A 9,735-nucleotide genomic window follows, 5' to 3' on the forward strand; every position below is an offset into this window, starting at 1 on the left:
AGAAACAGGAAAAGGAATGAACCAATTTATTATCCAATACCAAGTGATCAACCTTCATCATATGCATATGCGTAACATTTTAGAGACTAAACAGGTTGTATTCATCTTTCTCTGTGTGTGTGCATGTGTGCATATGAATACATATATATTCATATTTATATCTGTAATACATTAACATGCCACAGTTTTACCATATGCAATAATGGTGACTGCATGGTGTCAGCATCTATGCAACTGCTGATTTTAATTTCTTAAACTCACTGCTGTGAACACATCATGAAGCCTGCCCATTAAGTTCACATGTGCCTGCTGTGGAGCTGCATCCTGGCAAATCTGAAAACAGACTTTCCATAACTGTTCAGTGTGTTATTCAGTCACCAGTAGAGAGACTGAAACAAATGTGTAGGCTCAAAAGATCAAATATACTACAGACAGCAATCCAAGGCAATATGGACAATGTGTAATAATCAAATTTGACATGAACAGACTGATGGAGGAAGGTCATTGGTTAAGTAATAAAGAAACTGCTTGGCCTCATAGGTTAAAACATAGGTGGGAGGAGTAAACAGAACAGAATGCTGGGAGAAAGAGGAAGTGAGTTCAGAGGCCATGCTTCCCTCTCCCGGGCAGACGGCAAGAAGCAAGCTGCCAGGTCAAACATGCTGAATCTTTCCCGGTAAGACCGGTTCTACACAGTTTATTAGAGATGGGTTGATGGGGATATCAGAATTAGCCAGTAAGGGCTAGAGCTAATGGGCCAAGCAGTGTTTAAATGAATACAGTTTGTGTGTTGTTATTTCGGGGCATAAGCTAGCTAGGCTGCCTGGAGCCGGGTGGCAGGAACTGCCAGCCTGCAGCTCCTTCAACAACAGACACTACTTGGGTAGATCAAATTTCACAAGTTCAACCCAGAAACAACCACAGGAGACTCATCAGACTTGCCAAAGGTGAGAAGTCGGTTACTGAACACTCTCAGATCTATTACAGACTTTTATCCCATCTTACTCAACTGAATAGCGATTTGCCCAGGTGACTTTTCTTACTCAAAGCCTGGAGCATCCTCAAATGGAAAAGTGACATATACTACTGTATAATCCTACTTGCTTCTGCCCACTCTTCTGGGGTAACTTGAAAGTTGTTTCACCGAATGGCCTGCCCCTTACTAGTCCCCAAAGCTTGAAATGTTCTTTCAGCTGGATGAGCTCCCGAAAGCTGTGTCTGCAGAGTACATTTGCCCATGTACTCTCAGTGATATAGTGGACCCTGCCTCCCCCAGCTATGCACCGAGGGTGGGCACTGGGCTAGAGGCTCCTGAAGGAGGCACTTGTAGAATGCATGGGTGATTCATGCACCTGTGACCTTAAAGTTTAGTGATGAGATACACAAACATGCACACACATATGTGTAATACATATTATAGAGGAGCATGTATATATAATACATAACATGCATATGTATAAGTAACTGAAGAGAAAATGTGAGAAATGTCATAAAAAGAACTGAGTGTTTTAGAAGGATTGTGGGTTTAGAAGATTATGTTTTCTCTGAATGTGATGAAGAAATAACAGGAACAAAAATAGAGAGAGAAAGGAAGTGGCAATTATGTTGATTTACAAAATGAACACACATCTGATTTGTACAAAGAAGTCAGAGATCAGTGTAGGCAGAGGACACAGAACAAAATGAAATCATAGCCTTGCTGCAGATGTGAGATGGGAAGTCTTCCACACTTCGGGAAGCCTTGTTGCAGATGTGAGATGGGAAGTCTACCACACTTCGGGAAGCCTTGTTGCAGATGTGAGATGGGAAATCTACCACACTTCGGGAAGCATTAGTGGGTAAAAGGTATTCACTTTGAGCTAGGGTTTTGAACTTTATTCTGTCCAGAGAAGGGAGAACCACAAAGTCTTTGAGGAGGAAGTGATAAGACATGATGGTGTGACCATACACTTCAGAGATCTAATGTCACCACAGTCTGCTTAGCAGCCTCCAAAGGGAAAAGGAAAGCAGCTGAAGTTTGGTCACTGTGGCTCTCCGTGAGCCTGACCGACAGGTCTCGCTAGACTAGCACTATCTCAGTTTTCCCCCAGGACCTCTACTCTTCTCACCAGCTCTGTAGCATTTCCTTCCAGAGTTTTCATGGCACCCGAGGCAGCTTCTGGTTCCCATCACTTCTTAGGGACATTTTTCTTCTGCTCACGTCCTTCCCCCTCCCCTCTGCTTTCTTGTCTAGCCAGCTCACTTTGGTACCCTCTTCACACCCCTCCCAGCTGCCCACTTCCTCAGACTGATACAGAATCCCACCTTGACAATAATTCCATTGCAGCACCCGACTGAGCACTGCTAAAAATGTGTTACTCTAAGTAACAAATTTGGATTTTATAAAGTGATCTAATTCAATAGTACATGCTGGGATTCTTTTTTTAAATCTTAAGTTTAATATACATTTCTGTACTGGAATAAGTGTACCTTGCAAACAGACAGAACAAATCCTCTTTGTACAGCAGTTAGACATACTTTAGAAGGAGCAGTAATTATTATTTTACCTAAGTAAAACATCATCTGTTCTTGGATGTTTGCCACATGAATTTTTTATGTAACGAAATTTCTGAACTCGGTAATCGTGCCTTGAAAGAGCTTACGTAGAGTCACTAACCCCATTCTGAAGGAAAGGGAGGGCCTGATGAAGCAGAAGATTTAAAAAAAAGCGCCACGGTGTTATTTATTGACTTCTTGGTAAACATAACCCATGGTTTGTATGTAAATATCCAAGGACTGAAATGAGAAAAATGATTAATTCTTTTCAATGAAAACATGAGTTCCTCCTAAAGTGATGCCTAAAAATTCCTCCTGTCTTTCCAACCAAAGCTCTCCCTGACCACGACTGAAATAATCACTCCTTTACATTCATGAAGGCTGGAAGACATCACAAAGAGTGAGTTCATTGGAATCATGGTATGAGTTCAACAGATCAATAGAAATGCGTTAAATTAAAATGTAAGAGTTAGCAAATAAGAAGCTAGAGCTAATAGGCCAAGCAGTGATTTAATTAATATAATAGAGTTTCTGTGTGATTATTTCAGGGCTAAGCAGCAGGTAACGAACAAGTGGCCTCCTTCTGCTACAAGTTCTCACTCAAACACTTGAAAATCAAATTCAAAAACACATCAAAACGATCATTCACTATGATCAAGTTGCCTTCATTTCAGATACACAGGGATGGTTCAACCCATGTGAACCAATAAATGAAATGTATTGTACAAGTGGACTAAGAGACCCAAATCACATGGTCATCTCAAGAGATGAAAAAAAAAAACGCATTTGGAAAAATCCAATCCCTTTGTGAAGAAGGCACTAAAATAGTGGGAAATGAAAAAACATATTGCAATATAATAAAAGCATCACCAACATCATCATAAATGGGGAAAATCACAAAGCAATAGCATTAAAATTAGAAAGATAAAGTGTCATTCTCTCTGCTCTCATTCAGTATAGTACTTGAGGATTTTAGACCAGCAAGACAAGAGACACAATTAGGAAAGGAAGAAATTGAAGTCTGTTAATTCTGGGATGATGTGATTCTATACACAAAAGACCATAAAGACTCCCCCAGAAACTCTTAAAGCCAATAAAGACTCTCAGGAAAGTGGCAGTAAACAAAATTAATACACAACAATCAGTAACCTCACTATATACCGGTGACAGTCATGATGACAGGTAAATTGGAAAAGCAATCCTCTTCACAATAGCCTCAAAAAACAATCTTGGAATCAACCTGGTCAAGGATGTATAAGACGTCTACAATGAAAACTTAAAAAGTCTGAAGAAAGAAATTAAAATAATACTTCAAACCTAGTGAATTCCCCTGCTAATGGATTAGATGCATTGGTGCTCTAAATATTAGCATACTACTAAAAACAAGCTACAAATTCAGTCAAATCACCAGCCTTCCAAATCCTAAAGCCAGTCTTTATAGAAATAGTTTTAATCATGAAATCTGCTTCATCAGTCCCTGCTTTTCCTTCAGATGGTGTTAGTGACTCTGCATAAGATGCCAAAAATACACATTGCACAAAGACAATCTCTTCAAGAGATGAGGAATGGAAAGAATGAATGGTCCCTGTCTCTTGTCCTTCATTAAAATCAAATGGATCAGAGACATTAATATGAGGTTTGACACTCTTAACTGCTCAAGTAAAACACAGAATGAACATTGCAAGACATAGACACCACTCTCTGAATAGAATTCCAGTCACTTGGGGAAAGACAAAAACTGACAAACTGGTCTCATAAAATTAAAAAGTTTTTGCTTGACAAGTGAAAAAGTTAGCCAGGGAAAGAGACAACCTGTAGAACAGAAAAAAAAATCTTTGCAGTCTACACATTCTACATGGAATTATTAGCCAGAAAATACAAACAAAACCTCAGCAACAAAAGCCCCAAACAAACAAAGAAATCAAACAACCCAACTTATACATGGGCTGAGAATAGAAAATTCTCAAAAGCTGAGACGCAGTGGGCAATAAACACATGAGAAAATGTTCAACTCTCTTAGTCATATGGGAAACAGAAATTGAAAGTATATTGAAGTTTTCCATCACCCCAGTCAGAATAACAGTCATCAAGAAGACAAATAACAGCAGATGATGTTGAGGATGTGGAAACAAAGGGACACTTACATCCTTGTGATGGTGATGTAAACTAGTATAGACACTGTGAAAATCTGTATTGGGGTTCCTCAAAAAATATCTCTAGTCCATGGTCCAGCTATGATGTGCCTGGGTGGCCCCACAGAGGATTCTCTCACAGAGGTGTCTGCTGTGGGAACTCCTTCAGTCAATAGCCTTTAAGATACCAGCCCGCTTGGGGCATAGTCTCAGGTGCTATAAATGCAGTTGAAAAGCGTGTGTGGGCCTTTTGGCTGCTGGATTCAGTTCCTGTCCCCAGTGCACCCAGAGGACTGTGGATGGCTACTGTTTCTGTGAGTTTATCACCTAATAAACAAACCTTTGTTATTCACCATTCTGGTCTATTTTGGAACTCTTTTGCATGCCAACAGAGACCCCTGCTGATCCATGTCTACTACAGGACTACTCCTGACAGCAGAGATATACATTCAACCTAAGTGCCTGAAACTGAGGAATGGATAAAGAAAACCTGGCTTTGTGCATAGTAGAAGAAAAATCATGTTAAAATTCAGCACTTTTCCTTAAATTTAGTACAATGAAATTTCCTTTCTGTAACTATTAGCATTTAGAGGTCTCTGAGGAAGAAAGGTCTGAGAAACAAAACAGGTTCCTCACTGTCCCACTTCCATCTACTGACTGTCTTTTCCCTCATCACTAACACCCTTTTTGATTCTTTTTCTGTGTTGCATTTAATATGCACAGTAGCACAGACAAAGATTCACTTAGCACAACACAAATGGTGAGAAAATGCCATAACTTGGTGTGCTGGTTAGTTTTTTTGTTTGTTTGTTTGTTTGGTTGGTTGGTTGTTTTTTTTTTTTTTTTGCCAACTTGACACATCTGGAAGATGGAATAACAGTTGCCACCATTAGATAGGCTGGTAGACAAGGCTGGAAAGAATTTTCTTGATTAATGATTGATGTGGGAGTGCCCACACAACTGGGCCAATGGCATCTCTGGGAAGGTGGTTCTGGGTGGTATAATAAGCAGGCTTAGCAAGCGAGTAAGCATGCCTCCTTTATGGGTTCTGCTTCACTTCCTGCCCTCAGGTTTCTGCCTTGAATTCCTGCCCTAATTCCCCTTCATGATGAACTATACACTGTAATCCAAAATAAACCCTTTCCTTCCCAGCTTACTTTTGGTCATGGTGTTTCATCACAGCAATAGAAATCAAACTAGGGCAGTTGCTTTCTTACAAACAAGGCATGAATGAGATGCAGGCATGTGCATACATGATGTGTGTTTTCCACCATCAGTTAAATGTTTTTAAGTGTTTTCATGTTCATTAATGACATAAATACATAAATATGAATTTAATAAAGTTTTTTACAAACTAAATTAAGACCCAAATAAGCTATGAAAATTTTAATATGCTTAGAACATTCTTCCTAATACACCATTCTACCATGCTCCATATACATTTGAGAAGATGTAATTGTATAGAGAAGGTCCACCCTGTCCATTGTCATATAATGGCAATTCTGTCTTTGGCTTCTGATTGGTACTCACTTTCAAAGGACTCATTGAGTTGTAAGTGGTAGTAAAAGAGTTCAAATACTTGTTAAAATAAAAGGTAATCTAATTTCTAAAAGTTCCAGTATAGATTTTTATGTGGCTAGATCTATGATTTCAAAGCACACAATAGCTCTTCTTTAAAAAAAAATAATTTTAGCTCTCTGTATCAAATCACCACCTTCCCCTACTTATTGATTCTCTCTTTGGCTTCATTTGTGGTCTCTCCATGAAGTTAAGAAACTTGTAATTCAGCTAAGTAGCTAACCCAACAGAGAGGCTGAAGTCCCCCGGTTACAGCAGCAGAAGGCCATCATCATATAAACAAAGAGAAGAAGTGGTAGAGAGAAATGTTTCCAGCTCTTAGAGACCCAGAGTTTTGAAAAGAGAAGGGAGGGGGCCGTGAGTAAATGAGTAGATATCAAAGTCCATTTTGCCCTTCTCTGAAGGTAGGAAGCCATACCAAGCTTCCCTTCGCAGAGCTGTTCGGAGAGAGGGTGCTTAGGAGGTATCCAGATTTCAATTCAAGTCAACCACTTAAAATGGAGACTGGTGGCATAGGTAGGATTCCTAAGCAGAAACTTGCAATTCCAGGAGGACTGAAGGAAGTGTTGAGGAGAGGTTTGTTACGGTAGCAGAAGAAGCTAGGAGCATCAGGAAAAAGGGACAACCTGGTGCTAATGATTGATTACTTGGGTTGGATTTCTGAGTGTGCACACCTGACCTGCAATGGCTCCTCAGCAACAGAGGCTCAGAGGAGCATCTGTAGATGATAGGCTAATCAGTGAGGATTTGTTGCCAGGTTACGATTTCTAATCCCAGTCATCAAAAGGACTAGGCCTTTGCCAGTTGCAAGCTGTCTTTCAATCCCTCTCAGTTTCCTGAATTCACAATATGCTTCGAGCCTCATTTATTTAGACTACAGTTTATCAAATTGACTTTGAATGACACCAAGTTCTGTAATGTACAATATCAAAGACCTCCTATTGCCTGTCTCTTGAAAGGCACCCCAAGTGCCTATCCCATGTGGATTGCAATATCCAGCATGATGACCTTCCTTAGCACCAGCGTGAGAGAAGAAGGAATATGTGTCATTCTAAATCCACAGATATAAAGTTTCCACGGAAAGATCGCAGGAATATATTACAAGATGACTAAACACGTCCAGAGGTACTCGCCCAGTGTTGGCCGAGGCCCATGTAATAAGATAGGCAAAAGCTTTGTTCAAAGGGCACATGTGTGACTCAGCCGCCAAATTAATCATGGCCATAGACTGCACATCAAGTACTTGCCATGATCATAATTTTTGGCTACCATTAGCCAAGGAACACTTGGGGAAAACTCTGCCTTCAGGATTCAATTGTACTCATTGTCCACATTTCATTTACAAGAGCAAAATAGACACGAACAGCGCATGAGCACAAACACACATTGTGAAAACAGATTACTCAACTGGACTTTTTCACAGACTTAAGAGCTAGAAGTGATACCAAGTCCTACTCAATGGCTACCCTATAGTAATCTGTAAGGCGCATGCAAAATAAACCTGTTGCTCTAGGAAAGCTAGAGTGTCTGCTAATTGATCTGATGGCAACTGGCAAATTACCATTACAAAAGAAGGATACTAGCTTGGAAAATAATAGACTGGATTAAGTGAGGAAAAAAATAAAATCGAGATTACAATAAGAAGCCATTATGTTAGTTACTTTTCTATTGCTCTGATAAAACACCATCAAGTTTAGGAGGAAAGGGTGTATTTCATCTTGTAGTTTATAATTCATCACTGAAGAAAGTCAGACCAGGAACTGAAGGCAGGAATAGAGGCCATGGAGGAGTATTGCTTGCTGGTTTGCTACTGGGGCCTTACTCAGTCTGATTTCTTATAGCGCTCAGGACCACCAGCTTGTGATGGCATTTCTCACAGTGAGCTGTGTCATCCAGTATATTGAAAAGACACTATAAATTTACCTGAAGGCAAATCTTAATTAAAAGTCCTTCTTCCCCAATAATTCTAGCTAGTGTCAAGTTGACATAAAAACTAGTCAGCACAACCAGTAAGAAGTGAAACAGCAACTGTGTCTCAACAATAAAATAGCATAAGAAAATTGACTGCGGCCTTTCAAAGACCAGGTAAATGTAATCTCCATGTTAACACACAGGGAGCAAAACAAGTATATGGATGCTGGTAGATTTGAAACCTGGGAATAGATTACCTTGTCTCTGAATAAAGAAGCAATTAGTGGTAGAGCTTCCAAACCATCTTTTCATTCTGTTGAAAGAGGCAAGAAAAAGAGACTGGGAGCATGATTCTTCTACCAAATCTCCCTCCGAGAAAGTGGGGAGTATTCCTGAAAACAAAACTCAAAGGAGAAAGAAATTTGGGGCATTGAAGTTTTGCCTGATGCTTGCACAAACACAGCTCCATCTCAGAGAGAATAAGAGATAGTTCATTCGAAAGTCAAATATGGGTGGTTATGACCCGGGAACATGGATTTAAGTCACCCAAGATATTGTGTTTTAATACTTTTATAATGTTTTCACAGTTGCAGAACAAGGGAAAGTCATAAATCAAGGCTCTAGGGAAACACATTTGGGGAAATACTAAGTAGATGTACAACAGCAAAGAGGGAAAATCTTCGTCATAGGATCAGGCACTGATGATGGTCTTTGCTTTCAACTGGTGAAAATGGGTTGATCATCCATCCCATAGCAAATCACTAGAGAAGATACAGAGGTGGCCAATGAGTGGCTTGTTAGGATCTAAAGATAAGGCAACTTGATTTGGTTCTGAATCTGCAGCATTCCAACTCTCCTCAATTGCAAAGCTCTAATCAGTCGGACTTGTATAATATTAACACGGGTGTGGTCTCTTTCTGGGAACTTCAGGTCACATCATGAACAGAGGAAGCAGGTAAGAAACTTGAACAAGTTTGGAGAAGATTCCCTGGCAGAGGATGTCTACGGTTGACTCAAGGAGACTGTACCTGTGCACGCTGGAAAATCACCTGCGGTACTGGCTTTCTTCAGATGGAGAAAACTACTCATTCTTCCAAATTGACTTTTCCCAATCCTAGTGTGACATGGGGGGCTAAGAGATCAATTAACCTTGCAGAGTGTGGGGTTATAACTCACCAAGAACAAGGGATCAAGTGTCTTCCCAGCGAACACACGCTTATGGAGTGAGTATGCCCACCTCTAGCTTGGAGGCTCTCATTTTGTCCAAGTGACCAGTCCCCTATGATTGAATTCCATAGTCATTTGTAGTCTTCATGGCATGCTGATTGGGAGGGAACTAGCTTTTCGGTTTACATAATTTGGTGCCCAGTGGAGGTACTTTCCCATTTGACTTCTGGGCATCATGTACACGCCCTGGGCTTTATGCTGGATGAAAGAATATGGGAGAGATTGAGATTGCCTGTCTTATGATGAGGTTGAATACTGGACTGGGAAAGACAGGAGAAAAGTTAACTTGTTTTATCAGAAGACTCGTCTCTGACTGATGGCAACCGTTCATAGAAACCTTCTCCCTCTGGTC

Source organism: Microtus pennsylvanicus, chromosome 10 (genome assembly GCF_037038515.1).
Source record: "Microtus pennsylvanicus isolate mMicPen1 chromosome 10, mMicPen1.hap1, whole genome shotgun sequence".
Lineage (NCBI taxonomy): Eukaryota > Metazoa > Chordata > Mammalia > Rodentia > Cricetidae > Microtus > Microtus pennsylvanicus.